The sequence below is a fragment of the Eumetopias jubatus genome, unplaced genomic scaffold (genome assembly GCF_037043125.1).
Source record: "Eumetopias jubatus isolate StellerSeaLion01/CBP00866 unplaced genomic scaffold, mEumJub1_p1.0 scaffold_13, whole genome shotgun sequence".
Classification (NCBI taxonomy): domain Eukaryota; kingdom Metazoa; phylum Chordata; class Mammalia; order Carnivora; family Otariidae; genus Eumetopias; species Eumetopias jubatus.
In genome coordinates this window covers 85,096,871-85,113,623 of record NW_028274819.1, presented here as the reverse complement: position 1 = coordinate 85,113,623, position 16,753 = coordinate 85,096,871, and positions in this window count along the sequence as shown.

Below are 16,753 nucleotides of genomic sequence, written 5' to 3'. Positions count from 1 at the left end.
TTTTGAAACCTTTTAATACATATTATACTTCCAAAATGATTTACTACTTCTACTCTTACCAACAGTGTAAGAACTCTACCTCACAACATTGAATAGTATTAAAAATACCATTTAGTTAAATAATTTTTAAAGTAAAGCCTTACTGATATTATCTCTGGACAGGGCACAAGTGCCTATGCTGAATTCTCAATAAACATGTTAAATCAATTAATGTATTGAATACCATCCTATGTGCCCAATAGAGTACTCAGGATTTAGCAGATGGGGTTGGTTGGGCAAAGAAGTATTTTAGATCTTGGTTCTCTATCTTCCAAGAAAATGAAGAAAAATTAAATCATCAGCTATATGGTTTGGACTATAAGAAAATAAAAAATTACACAAAAAGATGCAGGAGAATCTAAGCATCAAAAAAGGCTTCCCACCAGATGGGGTGGTTGTTGGCAGTAGAACTGGGCCATGTCTTTCTCAACACCTCTGCATTCTACCTGTCTTTTTTTTTTTTAAGATTTTTATTTATTTATTTGACAGAGAGAGACACAGCGAGAGAGGGAACACAAGCAGAGGGAGTGGGAGGGGGAGAAGCAGACTCCCTGCTGAGCAGGGAGTCCAATGCGGGGCTCGATCCTAGGACTCTGGGATCATGACCTGAGCAGAAAGCAGACGCTTAACGACTGAGCCACCCAGGTGCCCCTGCATTCTACCTGTCTTTAAGTTCTATTCTTTTTTCCCCTCAAAATGATATCTATCCTATGGTCCCATTCCTGCTTTTAACACCATGGTGCAGCCTCCTGACTAGACGACCTGCTAAGAGGAATTCCCACCTCCAATCCATCCCATGCTCAAACTGCAGGTTCAGTTGCCTGAGTCAACTCACTCATATCCTTCACTTTCTTAAACACCTGAAACTGTTCAATTATTCCTAGGATCATATAAAATCCAATATTCAAACTATTCAAAGGCAACCACCTTTAACTTTCCCATTTTCCAGTTATTGTTTTGAAGTAGTCCATATCCATTCCCCCATGCATGTATTTATTCTTTCTTTTAACAAATATTTAGTGGATGTCAGGCAATGTTCTAATCTGTGGATTACAATGGTAAATAAGAGAGAGCTACCCATCAAACAAACAAACAAACAAAAAGTAAGAAATAATCAATTATAAGAAAATATAATAGGTGTAAAAAGATAAATGTGGGATGCTATGGGACTATGTAACAAAGGACCCTAATTTGATGTGGAGGGATTTGGAGAAGGCTTCCTTTTAGAAGTGGTATTTAAACTAAAGCCTAAAGCATGGGGGAAGAGTTGGAATCTTTGCAAGTGGGGGAGCAATGAGTCAAGGCATTTATATAACGGAAGACATCCTGTGGAATGAAAGGCCCAAGAGCAGAAGGTCTGTGTGAAACTGAGAAAATGTCAATGTGGTAGAGGCTGATACAAGTAGAGAACAGATTTTACCAGGGAGTCTGAGGACAGGGAGGTCTGTTAGGATGTTTTCCAAAATCTAAGTTAAGAGATAAAACTGGCATAAACTAAGATGCTGGTGTAGGGATGGAGCTTAGCACGTCAGAGACATTTAGAAGGACTTGGCATTTGGCTGAATGAGAGGATGAGATGAGGATAAGCCTTGATCTCAGCCCTTGATCTCAGCAGGACTCAGCCCTACTCCCTCTTCGCTAGTGCCATGGCTCTAGAGACTGCTGCTTTGATGGTGCAGTGCAGTTGGGCGGCAAGATAGAGTAAAGACCAGAATAAAGAGCAGGATATGTGTATTAGCATCTTACGGCTGCTGTAACAAATTACCACAAAATGGTGGCTTAAACAACAGACATTTATTCCTTCCAGTTCAGGAGGGCAGGCACGTAAAATTAAAGTGTCCGCAGAACTTAATTTCTTTTGGAGGCTATAGGAGAGACTTTGTTTCCTGTGCTTTCTAGTTTTCAGAGGCTGCCTGCATTCCTAAGCTCATGGCTTCTCCGAGCTCTTGCTTCTGTCTTTACATCCTCTACTACTGACTTTGACCTTCCTGCCACTGTTTCATAAGGACCCTTATAATTATACTGGGCCTCCCCAAGTATACCAGGATGATCTCCCCATCTCATAATCCTTAATCACATTTTGAATTTCTTTTTACTGTGTGAGGTAACTTATTCACAGGTTATGGAGATGTGGATTTGGACATCTTTGGGGTACCATTATTTCCCCCTACCACCATATGTGCAGAAGATTTTTAGATCATTTGCCCAACAAATGCTTTCTGAGCATCTAAACATCAACTCTATGTTGACCATTGTCCTGGGAGCTGGGGTCATAACAGTAAGCTTTCTGCCTTTGTGGCATTCAGGTCAGTGTAAGTCAATAAGCACATATATTTTATAACATCATAAGTTTCCTGATGGCATATCCAAGAGGGAGTAAATTTGGTCATTCAGAGTCTGGGCCCTGGAATCAGATGAAAGCTCAAATCCCAGTTCCTCCATTGTTTGGTTGACCTTGAGCAGTTAATGAGCCTCCCAGAACTTCAGTTTCCTCCACTGTAAAAGGGACATAATAATATCATGGACTTCACAGGGATATTGGGAGGATGAAGGTGATAGTCCATGAAGCGTATGTAGTAGAATCCAGCATATAGCAGTCATCACACTGTCATATTCACTTTTTTGTCTTGCTGGTTATTAATGTGCATATCCACTCCCTGAGTTCAAATATAAATGTTTCAAGAAGTTAAAAATGTGTCTCAGGCAATTGTTTATATAGTTTTATAGTTTATAGTGCCTTGTAAAATAGTTTGCTGAATATAGTTTATAGTGCCTTGTAAAATAGTTTGCTGAAATTAATCTGATCAACAGATTTAACTTCAAACGTGGTGTGTCTGAACCATAACTTGACATATTAGTTGATTTGATCAATCACTGCATCTCAGAGAAAAAGATCAGGCAACCCAGCCCCCCCTTCACATACAACAATGTCACCATTATAGGGGATCAAAAAGTATATAACATAAAATTTCGAGATGTAAAGTATTCTGCTTTGTATGTTGGAAGGAAGGAGCAGAGAATAATGAGTTCTGAGAGAGAGATCTGCTGGAAGACAAGACAAATACTTGGAAGGTTAAACAACAATGTAATCTGAGACCAAAATAAGAGAGAAGTCACAAGACCATTCAGGGTAAATAATTGCTACAGGTTAAATTTGCATTCAAGGAAGGTGAGGTCTTTGTAGTTATGTTGATCTTTTCTGGAAAACATAGAATCTGAACCAGGACCTTAGCAAGTGAGTAGGATTCATAAGCAGGAGGCCAGTGGAGGCATAAGATGAGGAGAAAAGAAAACCAGTTTTGTGGAAACGAAGGACCATTCTGGGGAAGAGTGGGAAATAAAGCCAACAAGATACTTTGCAATTAAACTATCACAACATTCAATATCAGGCCAAGGAATTTTAATTCATCTTTGTAGTACATATACTACCCACATTTTTTTTCACTTCAGAAAATATACAAAAACATACTTTTTCATACATAATAGTAAACTTAGATGAATTTCAATTGTAATGCACTAATACTTCAGATTCACTAACTTGGGTAACAAGAAGGTGGGAACAGGAAGAAGGAAGAAAAAGATGGGGTATCCTAGCTGATGTCTAACAGAAAAGACAGATGGTGTCAAGACTCCCAAAGGAACATTTCATCCCATACAGCCTACGAAAGAAAAGGGAAAAGCACTGCTTCAAACACATCTGTCTTATTCTCTATTACATTTTTTTTAAAAAAACAGGTATTTATATTTAGTTTGCATTAAAAAAATGTCAAATGTTTTTTTTCCCTTCCCAAAAAATTCATTTGAGGAAGTTTTGACATTTGCATTTGTTATGTAGCAGAACATCTATGAACCGGGAATTAACCTACTGCTATTCCTAATGTAGTCTACGGGCACTGGGGATCCCAAAAGGCCGTTCCCAGTGCTCCAAAGACATGCTTCCAACCACCGCATTGCCAGGCCCAATGTGGGGCAAAACACACACAAGATCCCTGCCCTTTGAGAGCTTACGGTTTTAGCTTTGCTCTTTCTTTTCAAGGGCAAAATCTGATAAAATTCATGATATGGATGGAATATTTCATGCATTTTGTAAGCACCTAAGGCTGTTTACACCTGGTTTTACAAAGCACTTCCCCTACTCCTGTCTGGCATCCTGTCTAAGAGACCTCAAAAAAAGTTCTCAAGCAAGTGGAATAAAATTACATATATTTATCTATACTTATTGATTACTTTGGCAGTTACATATATTGAATATCCACAGTAGCCCAAACATCAGATTAATACTACTTTTAAGAAGGGGAAGAGAATCCTCAAAAAATAAAAGAAAAAGACCAGAGAGGGAACTGAGAATTATTGAGTGCTCTCCTTCTCCCCATGGCAGGTGCTTCAGATTAACCTATTTGACCAATATTTACAACACACCTGTAGGCCAAGAGGTAATTTTCATTTCACCAAACTGAGGAAAAGTTAAGTACTCTGCCTGGTGCCATGTGTCCCAAATGGCAGGGCTGGTGCCTCTGACTTCCCGGCAATTTTCTGCTAAGTTACCAATGCATGGTGCCCTACTTCACTGGCTAGTTGTTCTGTGCTCACTCCCCAGGCTGAAAAAAGACAACAGCAAATCCACTGTAATAAATCAATCAAGCTTCTGAAACTTGGGAAGCAGTGTGGTGGTGGGGAAAGAGTGGAAACTTTGCTTATACAATAATAGATTATTTGTGTAATAATAGATTTAATAGATTGACAGCCTCAGCCACTTACTACCTCTGCATTTGGCAATTTGACCTGCCAGTGCTACAATTTCCTCATCTCTGCAGCAGGGATGGCAAACATCTCATGTAAGATGCCTGGTACCCAGCGCACAGTAAGGACTCTCGATAAATGGCTGCAAATGTTGGCAGTGTAGTTTGAAATGAAGTGGAAGTTTTAAAACAAATTTCAAAATTCAAGGGGTTTTCCATCACCTTTCACTGGTGGCAGTTAAGACAACATGATCCTCTACCACCCTCTCCACTGTCCTGTGGGAAAGTCAAACCACAGCCTCCTCCTTGCCGAATACCTCTCCTATGTGACAGCTGAAGAATTCCCTGACTTCTGCCTCATGATTCCTTTCTCAAAGGGGGAAAACAGATCCTGCTTGCAGATGATGGAGGCTGAGGGCTGGGAAGAAGACAACTGAAGGCAGAAATGGCATTCTCCCACAGGCCCCTGAACACCCTTCCTGGGTCATGTGACATTGGAGCCCTGCAGTCCTGGAATGGGAGGCATGGGCTCCTGCTGTTGCTATGAAGCAGGGACAGAGCCTCCCAAAGCTTCTAGGATTTAGCCTGTTGCAACATTGGCTGCAGGACCCAGGTCTACCCAGAGCTGGATAACTGCTTCTGATGGGCCCCCAGAACCAGACTTAAAAGTGACAGCACAGTCCTGGAGAAAACACCCAAAGCAAATGGGATTAGATGTTTGGCCTAGAGCCTTTACAGTCACCATGGCCTCGAGAGATAATGGGCTCCATAGAGATGTCCAGGAGAAAAAGCCTTCTTGACAAGCATTCATGAGAATACTGCAATAATGTTCTACTCATTCCTCCCCAGCCCCCTTTTCTACCTTTTGAAGTTATCTGCATCCCCCCTTTAGGATGGAGGAGAAGGTGAGGGTAATCAGTACACGTTCAGCAGCTCTGCTTTCCGCAGGAGGGCCAAGGATATTATGGAAAAGCAACTAGGAATAACAAACTAAGTTATAACTAAGATAACTAAGAATGTGCATCATGATCCCTCCTATAGGACAAGAGGCGAGATGGACACCCAAGAACAGAAGGCTCCAGATCCAGGGATGCTGACCCACCCTGAGCCCACCAGGGTTGGCTGGCTACACTTCTTCTCCCAGTAAAGTCTCTGAGCAACTTGTTCATGCTATGTATAAATTACCAAATAAATGCTATTTTCTTCAGAAATATTTGTATCTTAATACCTCCTCTGGGTTGTTGACAAATCACCTGAAATAGTAACGCAAATGCCTCTTAACTCACTTGTTCTCTCAGGCTTCATCCTGCCCCAGCCTCAGCCCACTTCAATTCATTCTGCACATTGTCACCTCTCTGCTTCCTGAACAGTTGCTTCCAACATCTTACCTCTTCATAACAAACCCTTCAGGAGTCCTTCACTGATTTCAGGAAGAATCCACAATTCTAAATTTGACCTCCACACTCCTCAGTCTAAACCCAATTGCCTTTTGAAGCTTGTCAATGTTCTCACTCCCAACACAAAGTTTCCCCTACAGCTAGACTGCTCCCCTTGCTGTTCTGTGATAAAACCTCAGGCTTTCATGGGTCCTGCCTTGTGCATGTGTTCCTTCTATTCATTCCTCTTTTCTTCTTCTTTCTTAAAGTCCTACTCATTCTGAAGGGGTCTTCCAAGTCCCACACCCCAGAGAAACATCTCCTGAACCATCTCAGTACATAATAATCTATCCCATCTCCAAACAGTTAAAATAATTCCTGTCTGTGACACTCAGACCTTACTGCCTTATATTAGTTATCTTTTTACCTGTGTGTGCTTAGTCTTCCTAAGTTAATTTTAATGAGCCCTTTGACACTGCAAGCTGATTTAGTCTGTCAGTCCTGTAATCCCAGAGCAGCAACAGCAAAGCAGCCTTCATCAGAGCAGACTGACTCTGTGCTCCTGGACTGAGACTCTGGACACTAAAAAAAAAACCAAACAAACAAACAAACAAACAAACAAAACAAAAATGGACATTTTTTTAAAGTCCCAGAAGTCAAGTTTGGATTCCCAACTTGAAAGAAACATGATTTTCTCACAAAAGAAATACTCTTCACAGCTTTTGACCATTGCTCCCTTGAGAATGAGCTCTAAGACTGAACTAATGAGTCTATTAGAATTAATTAGACTAATGTGAAATTATTTACTTAATCTGGGGACAATTTCATAGTGGAGAAATTCCTCAGGGAGGAGCTGACCAGAGTGTGGAAAAGAAACATAGCTTTCCCCATCCCTGTGATTGATGCTGGTGCACACAGCTGGTCCCAGACACCCAACAAATCCCTGGAATGAGGGAAGGTGAGGAAGCTGGCAAAATGTGCTATCCCAGCTTGCCCTTGTCTTTGTGGCCCTGTTAAACAGCAGCCATGCTTCTGCTAGTCATCTTGAAGTGGGCTTGACCCTGAGCACATCTGACCAAGAGAGCTGATCTTTCTGTTCTTCACTTTGTGCTTTGGTTGACCCTACCCATTGGCTGACTATTGGAGGTAAAAAATGGAAAGAGCAACTGACTGTTGAAGGAAAACAAGCATGGAAATGTCCTTTATGCCTTGCTCAAGACAAGCACACGTTCACACTCCCACTAATCGGGCTGAAACAGAAAGTTTCCACCAGAAAGATCTGGGAAGGAGAGTTGAAGTAGTAAAATGGAAAGAGGTCATGGGTGCCCTTGAAGGTGGGTTGAGATCAAACAGTTTATTTTAGGGACATAAATACAGATGTGGAAAGTATGCTGGAGTAGGGAGATGTTGACAGAGGAAGTCCTAGCAACGGACCACACATATGGTTTTTGCATTAGGATGGAAGTGAGAATGGAAAGTTACATTTGATTTTTTTGCTATTGGCCAAAAGACAAGTGAACCCTTTTAACACACTTCATTTCAGAGATGAGGGTCTTTTAGTTGCTTTTCTTTTCTACACACAACACTTAGCACTAATCCTTAAATCCTCTGCAAATGCCAGAAGCCAGGCCAAGTCTTTCCTTGGTAAAACTTTGAATGGCACAACGGCCTTTCCAACAGAAACACATCTCTCTCATGATTACAAAGAAATAGGTGATGGGCCACGACTTTTGGAGAAAGCAACCCTACTTAGATGGCCCAAGTCAGATACAAGACAGCCCTGACAGTATTTTGGGAATGACAGTTTAAAGAATCATTGCCACATAGGCGAAGCTGGAGAACAGACTCTTTCTCTTCCATGAGCCATGTCACTCTTCCTGGCATAATGATGTGACCGAGGTGGGTCACATTCCAATCTCAGGCCTGGAGCCACAGCCTTGACACACTATTCTGCCTACCACTGTTTTTTTTTGGGGGGGGGGGTGGTAAGGAACTCTCTCAGGGCTGCATCACTCTGGTTCAGCAAGTATCCTGTTGAGTTTTAATGTTGAGGCTGCTATCAGAGCCCCAAATAGTGCCCCTGTATCCATCTAGAAACAGCCAGGGGCAATTATATTTTGTCTTCCTACTGCAAGGAATGCTTTCATTTTTCTCATCTGTGACAACAAATTCTCCAGTGTTTCTGGCAAATGAAAGCCCAAGATTGCCTGAAAATATCTGTGAGCAGACCCTGCAGTGATTGGCAATATCCTCCTCCTACTAGCTAGACCAGGAGGACTGCCTGCAATTACCCTTCCTGCCTACCCTCTCTGCCCACCCTCATCTCCCACTCCACTTCCCCCACACCAATGTCCCACAACTAGCTGAGGGCCAAAGGTGGTGCTTTCTCTGTGCCTGGGACTGTCTCTCCCTTTGGTCCATTCCAGCCCACAGAAGCTAGAACTTTGGATCATATCCTCAGGGAAGATGAGTGCTATCTAGACCACCTCTAGGATCTTGAATTTGGCCTACTTTTAATGGATAACCTCTCACCTTGTGGCAGGAAAGGGAGTACAGTAGGGTTGGTAGCAGAGAACAATAGCACAGAAACCTAACTCAGGCTCAGACTTAAAAAAATCCAGATATGGATTGCACTGGGGGAGAAGCAAGACGGCAGGGGAGTAGGAGACCTAAATTTCATCTGGTCCCAAGAATTCAGCTAGATAGGGATCAAACCATTCTGAACACCTATAAACTCAACAGGAGATCGAAGAAAAGAATAGCAGCAACTAACTGAACAGAAAAATGACCATTTTCTGGAAGGTAGGACGTGTGGAGAAGTGAATCTGAGGCGATATTCAGGAAGATAGATGGCGGGGGAGGGGGCCTCTGTGGCCGCTACTGGCAAGTGATAGAGCCGTGGAGCACAGAATTGGAACTTTTAGAAGTCGGTTCTGCTGAGGGACGTCTCTCCAGTGGCTAAGCAGGGGGTGGAACCCTCGCTGGGACAGTGTGGTCTCAGGACACTCAGGGTCACAGAAGGACCAGGGATGTCTGAGTGCAGCAGAGCTCCCAGGTATCAGAGCAGGGAAGCCGGCTGCAGAGATGGAGCTGAGGAGCGAGCTCTCAGCTTGGGACTGCCATAAGCCATGATCCAAGGCACAGTTGGGCCACTGCTCTTCCAGCAGAGACAAAACAAGCGGCAGATCCAAGGAGACTCCACTTCCTCCAGCCAAGACCAAGTTTACCGATCAATGAGAATGGCAAAACTCCAACGCTAGGGGAATACTGCACATAGAATTCATGGCTTTTATTTTTACCATGATTCTTTAGTCTTTCAAAGTTAATTTTTTTAGTTTTCTTTTTTTCTTTTCTTTTTTTGAATATTTCTTTTTCCCTTTCTCAACCAACATCTTATCAATCCCTTTTTTAAAAATCTTTATTATTTTTCATTTTTAGAGTCATTATCTATCCCTTCCTAGTAGTTAACCTTATTTTTGAGATATATATATATATAAATTGTTCTCTCTTTAAAATTTTGGGATACAGTTTCTAACAGACCAAAATATAAATCTCTAGTGTATGGCTTTGTTCTAGTCTCCTGTCTGATCACAGTCTCTCCCTCTTTCTGTTTTTTTAAATCCTCTTCTTTCTTTTTTCAACCAACTATTTATCTTATCAACTCCTTTTATAAAATCTTTTATAACTTTCATCTTTACAATCATATTCCATCCCTTCTACGTATTTACCCATATATTTATACATATATAAGTTTTCTTTCTTTAAAATTTTGGGAGGCACGTCCTTCTAACAGACCAAAATACACCCAAAATCTAGTGTGTGGCACTGATTTAAGCAGCTTGATCATATTTGATCATATTCTGCTTTTTTGTTTGTTTCTCTGCTGGTTGGTTTTATCTGTTTGTTTTTCTTTTTTCTTTTTTCTTTCTTCTTTCTTTCCCTTTCTTTCCCCTGGTTTCAGGTCTCTTCTGATTTGTTTAGTGTATGTTTTTCTGGAATCATTGTTGCCCGGTTAGCATTTTGTTCTCTCATTCATCTATTGTCCTCTGTACAAAATAACAAGATGGAAAAAATCACCTCAAAAAAAAAAGAACAAGCGACAGTACCAACTGCCAGGGACCTAATCAATATGGACATTACTAAGATGTCAGAACTAGAGTTCAGAATGACCATTTTAAAGATACTAGCTGGGTTTGAAAAAAGCATGGAAGATATTAGAGAAGACCTCTCTGGAGAAATAAAAAACTAAAATCTAATCAAATCGAAATCAAAAAGGCTATTAATGAGGTGCAATCAAAAATGGAGGCTCTAACTCCTGGGATAAATGAGGCAGAAGAGAGAATTAGTGATATAGAAAACCAAATAATGGAAAACAAAGAAGCTGAGAAAAAGAGAGATAAACAACTACTGGATCACAAGGGCAGAATTAGAGGGATAAGTGACACCATAAGATGAAACAATATTAGAATAATTGGGATCCCAGAAGAAGAAGAAAGAGAGAGAGGGGCAGAAGGTATATTGGAGCAAATTATAGCAGAGAACTTCCCTAATGTGGGGAAGGAAACAGGCATCAAAATCCAGGAGGCACAAAGAATTCCCCCTCAAAATCAATAAAAAGAGGTCAACACACCAACATCTAATAGTAAAACTTACGAGTCTCAGAGACAAAGAGAAAATCCAGAAAGCAGCTCAGGAGAAGAGATCTGTAACCTATAATGGTAGAAACATTAGATTGGCAAAAGACCTATCCACAGAGACCTGGCAGGTCAGAAAGGACTGGCATGATAGATTCAGAGCACTAAACAAGAAAAATATGCAGCCAAGAATACTATATCCAGCTAGGCTGTCATTGAAAACAGAGGGAAAGATAAAAAGCTTCCAGGACAAACAAAAACTAAAGGAATTTGCAAACACGAAATAAGCCCTACAAGAAATATTGAAAGGGGTCCTCTAAGCAAAGAGTGAGCCTAAAAGTAACATAGACCAGAAAAGAACACAGACAATATACAGTAACAATCACCTTACAGGCAATACAATGGCACTAAAATCATCTTTCAATAGTTACCCTGAATGCAAATGGGCTAAATGCCCCAATCAAAAGATACAGGGTATCAGATTAGATTAAAAAACAAGACCCATCGATATGCTGTCTGCAAGATATTCATTTTAGACCCAAAGACACCTCCAGATTGAAAGTGAGGAGGTAGAAAACCATTTACTGTGCCAAAGGACACCAAAAGAAAGCTGGGGTGGCAATCCCTATATCAGACAAATTAGATTTTAAACCAAAGATGGTAATAAGGGATGAGAAAGGACACTATATCCTTCTTAAAGGGCCTACCCAACAAGAAGATCTAATAATTGGAAATATCTATGTCCCTAACATGGGAGCAGCCAATTATATAAGGCAATTAATAACAAAAGCAAAGAAACACGTTGACAACAATACAATAATAGTGGGGGACTCTAACACCCCCCTGATTGAAATGGACAGATCACCTAAGAAAACAATCAACAAGGAAACAAAGACTTTAAATGACACACTGGACCAAATGGACTTCACAGACATATTCAGAACATTCCATCCCAAAGCAACAGAATACACATTCTTCCCATGGAATATTATCCAGACTAGATCACATCCTAGGTCACAAATCAGGTCTCAACCAGTACCAAAAGATTGGGAATATTCCCTGCATATTTTCAGACCACAATGCTTTGGAACTAGAACTCAATCACAAGAGGAAACTCGGAAAGAACTCAAATACATGGAGGCTAAAGAGCATCCTACTAAAGAATGAATGGGTCAACCAGGAAATTAAAGGAGAATTAAAAAAATTCATGGAAACCAATGAAAATGAAAAATCTTTGGGATGCACCAAAGGCAGTCCTAAGAGGAAAGTACATAGCAATAGAAGCGTTTCTCAAGAAACAAGAAAGGTCTCAAATACGCAACCTAACCCTACACCTAAAGGAGCCAGAGAAAAAACAGCAAATAAAGCCTAAACCCAGCAGGAGAAGAGAAATAATAAAGATCAGAGCAGAAATCAATGAACTAGAAACCAAAAGAACAGTAGAACAGATCAACGAAAGTAGGAGCTGGTTCTTTGAAAGAATTAACAAGATTGATAAACCCCTGGCCAGACTTATCCAAAAGAAAAGAGAAATGACCCAAATCCACAAAATCATGAATGAAAGAGGAGAGATCACAACCAACACCAAAGAAATACAAACAATTATAAGAACATATTATGAGCAACTCTAGGCCAGCAAATTAGATAACCTGGGAGAAATGGATGCATTCCTAGAGATGTATCAACTACCAAAACTGAACCAGGAAGAAATAGAAAACCTGAACAGACCTATAACCACTAAGGAAATTGAAGCAGTCATCAAAAATCTCCCAACAAAAAATAGCCCAGGGCCAGATGGCTTACCAGGGGAATTCTACCAAACATTTCAAGAAGATTAATACCTATTCTCCTGAAAATGTTCCAAAAAATAGAAATGGAAGAAAAACTTCCAAACTCGTTTTATGAGGCCCCCATTACCTTGATCCCCAAACCAGACAAAGACCCCATCAAAAAGGAAAATTAGAGACCAATATCCTTGATGAACACGGATGCCAAAATTCTCACCAAAATACTAGCCAATAGGATCCAACAGTACATTAAAAGGATTATTCACCACGACCAAGTGGGATTTATCCCTGGGCTGCAAGGTTGGTTCAACATCCCCAAATCAATCAACATGATACAATACATTAATAAAAGAAAGAACAAGAATCATATGATCCTCTCAATAGATGCAGAAAAAGCATTTGACAAAGTACAGCATCCTTTCTTGATCAAAACTCTTCAGAGTATAGGGATAGAGGGTACATACCTCAAAATCATAAAAGCCATCTATGAAAAACCTACAGCGAATATCATTCTCAAGGGGGAAAAGCTGAGAGCTTACCCCCTAAGGTCAGGAATGTGGCAGGGATGTCCACTCTCACCACTGCTGTTCAACATAGTATTAGAAGTCCTAGCCACAGCAATCAGACAACAAAAAGAAATCAAAGGCATCCAAATCAGCAAAGAAGAAGTCAAACTCTCACTCTTATAGATACTTTATGTGGAAAACCCAAAAGACTCCACCCCAAAACTGCTAGAACTCATACACGAATTCAGTAAAGTGGCAGGATATAAAATCAATGCACAGAAATCAGTGGCATTCCTATACACCAACAACAAGACAGAAGAGAGACAAATTAAGGAGTCAATCCCATTTACAACTGCACCCAAAACCATAAGATACCTGGGAATAAATCTAACCAAAGAGGCAAAGGATTGTACTCAGAAAACTATAGAATACTCATGAAAGAAATTGAGCAAGACACAAAGAAATGGAAAAACGTTCCATGCTCATGGATTGGAAGAACAAATATTGTGAAGATGTCAATACTACCTAGAGCAATCTACACATTCAATGCAATCCCCATCAAAATACCGTCCACTTTTTTCAAAGAAATGGAACAAATAATCCTAAAATTTGTATGGAACCAGAAAAGACCCTGAGTAGCCAGAGGAATGTTGAAAAAGAAAAACAAAGCTGGTGGCATCACAATTCCGGACTTCCAGCTCTATTACAAAGCTGTCATCAGCAAGACAGTATGGTACTGGCACAAAAACAGACACATAGATGAATGGAACAGAATAGAGAGCCCAGAAATGGACCCTCAACTCTATGGTTAACTCATCTCTGACAAATTAGGAAAGAATGTCCAAAAGAAAAAAGTCTCTTCAGCAAATGGTGTTGGGAAAATTGGACAGCCACATGCAGAAGAATGAAACTGGACCATTTCCTTATGCCACACACAAAAATAGACTCAAAATGGTTGAAAGACCTAAACGTGAGAGAGGAGTCCATCAAAATCCTAAAGGAGAACACAGGTAGCAACCCCTTCGACCTCAGCCACAGCGACTTCTTCCTAGAAACATTGCCAAAGGCAAGGAAAGCAAGGGTAAAAAATGAACTATTGTGATTTCATCAAGATAAAAAGCTTTTGCACAGCAAAAGAAACAGTCCACAAAACCAAAAGACAACCGGCAGAATGGGAGAAGGTATTTGCAAATGACATATCAGATAAAGCGCTAGTATCCAAAATCTATAAAGAACTTATCAAACTCAACACCCAAAGAACAAATGATCCACTCAAGAAATGGGCAGAAGACATGAACAGACAGTTTTCCGAAGAAGACATCCAAATGGGCAACAGACACATGAAAAAGTGCTCAACATCGCTCGGCATCAGGGAAATCCAAATCAAAACCTCAGTGAGATACCACCTCACACCAGTGAGAATTGCTAAAATTAACAAGTCAGTAAATGGCATTTGTTGGCAGGGATGTAGAGAATGGGTAACCCTCCTACACTGTTGGTGGGAATGCAAGCTGGTGTAGCCACTCTGGAAAACAGTATGGAGGTTCCTCAAAAAGTTGAAAAAAGAGCTACTGTATGACCCAGCAATTGAACTGCTGGGTATTTATCCCAAAGATACAAATGTAGGGATCCAAAGGGGTACGTGCACCCCAATGTTTATAGAAGCAATGTCCACAGTAGCCAAACTGTGGGAAGAGCCAAGATGTCCATTGACAGATGAATGGATAAAGAGGAAGTGGCATATATATACAATGGAATATTATGCAGCCATCAAAAGGAATGAGATCTTGCCATTTGCAATGACGTGGATGGAACTGGAGGGTATTATGCTGAGTGAAATAAGTCAGTCAGAGAAAGACGTGTATCATATGACCTCACTGATATGAGGAATTCTTAATCTCAGGAAACAAACTGAGGGTTGCTGGAGTGGTGGGGGTGGGAGGGATGGGGTGGCTGGGTGATAGACCTTGGGGAGAGTATGTGCTATGGTGAGCAGTGTGAATTGTGCAAGATCTTGAATCACAAATCTGTACCTCTGAAAGAAATAATGCAATATATGTTAAGAAAAAAAAAGAAGAAGATAGCAGGAGGGGATGAATGAAGGGAGGGAAATCAGAGGGGGAGACGAACCATGAGAGAAGATGGACTCTGAAAAACAAACTGAGGGTTCTAGAAGGGAGGGGGCTAGGGGGATGGGTTAGCCTGGTGATGGGTTTTAAAGAGGGTATGTATTGATTGGAGCACTGGGTGTTATACGCAAACAATGAGTCATGGAACATCAAAAACTAATGATGTAATGTATGGTGATTAACATAACATAAAGAATAAAAAATAAATCCAGATATGGAGGGCTGAGCATAAAGAGGTGTCTTTCACAGAAAACAAAGCCCATTCTGTCTGTTTCTCCATCGGCATCAAAGTCACTGTGAAAATCTTTGTTCATTCTTATTCTAAAACTTCTATGCTAACAAGGTTTGTGGACTTTATAGAGTTGTCTGTGATTTTAAGTAATTTGAACTTCTTTATAAGTTGGCTTGCTGAGTCAGGTACTTAGAGGGAGATGAGGAAATAAGGGTTGGTGAACGAGGTTACTTCATATTTTGTCATTGCAAAAAAATACAGAGAACAAAGGAAAACAAAATCAGAGGAGGGTCAAGGAGAAAGGGAAGTCATTGGAGGTACAGATGCGTAATCTTCCCAACCAATCCACACAAGCCTTAGAATGAAGTCTCAAAGGACTGGTTTGGCCCGGGCTTATTTATTTTTATACTTTTTTCCCCCTCAACTTTTTATTTTGAAAAATTCCAAACCTACAAAATAATTGAAAGAATATTAGCATGAAGATTCCCTTATATTTCACTCAGATTCACCAATTGTTAATTTCATCATGTGTGCTTGCTTTCTCCAAGCCCCCATCCTCCCTCTCTGTCCCCCACCAACCATTTGAAAGTATACTACAGACATCATGATTAAATGTACCCCCAATTGTTATAGCAAGTATCCCCGAACAGCACCATGATAATTCTCAAAAAAGTGAACAGTGATACAAGAATAATTTCTGATCTACTGCTCATATTCAATCTGCAATGCTCTCAATAAAGTCTTACATGGCTTTTTCCTTTCATTTGATTCAGAATTCAAAGATGATGCATTGCATGTAGTTGATTTATCTTCATAACCTTTATCAATCAAGAACAGTCTCCTATTAAATTTTTAAAATCTTTTATAATAATATTATCATTTTAAAGTGTTTGGACCAGTTATTTTTGTAGATTATCCCATAATTTAGATTTATATGCTTGTGTTCCTATGATTAGATTCAGGTTAAACATTTTTAACTAAGAGTACTACCTAGGTGATGTAGTGATCTTTTACTATATTAAATCATGAGACACAGAATGTCAGTTTGTCCCATTATTGGTGATGCTGATACATTCAGCTGGAGAAGCAGACCTTCTGGATTTCTCCACTGCAAAGTGTCACATATTTTCACTTGTAATTAATATATAATCTGTAGGATTATACTTTGAGACTATGTGAATATCCTGCTACGATAACATTCACCCAATGGTTTTCATCATCCATCAATGATACTTGCCTAAATTATTTTGGTGATTATAAAATGGTTATAGTATAATTCTCTCATTCCTTCTATATCTATTAGTTGGCATT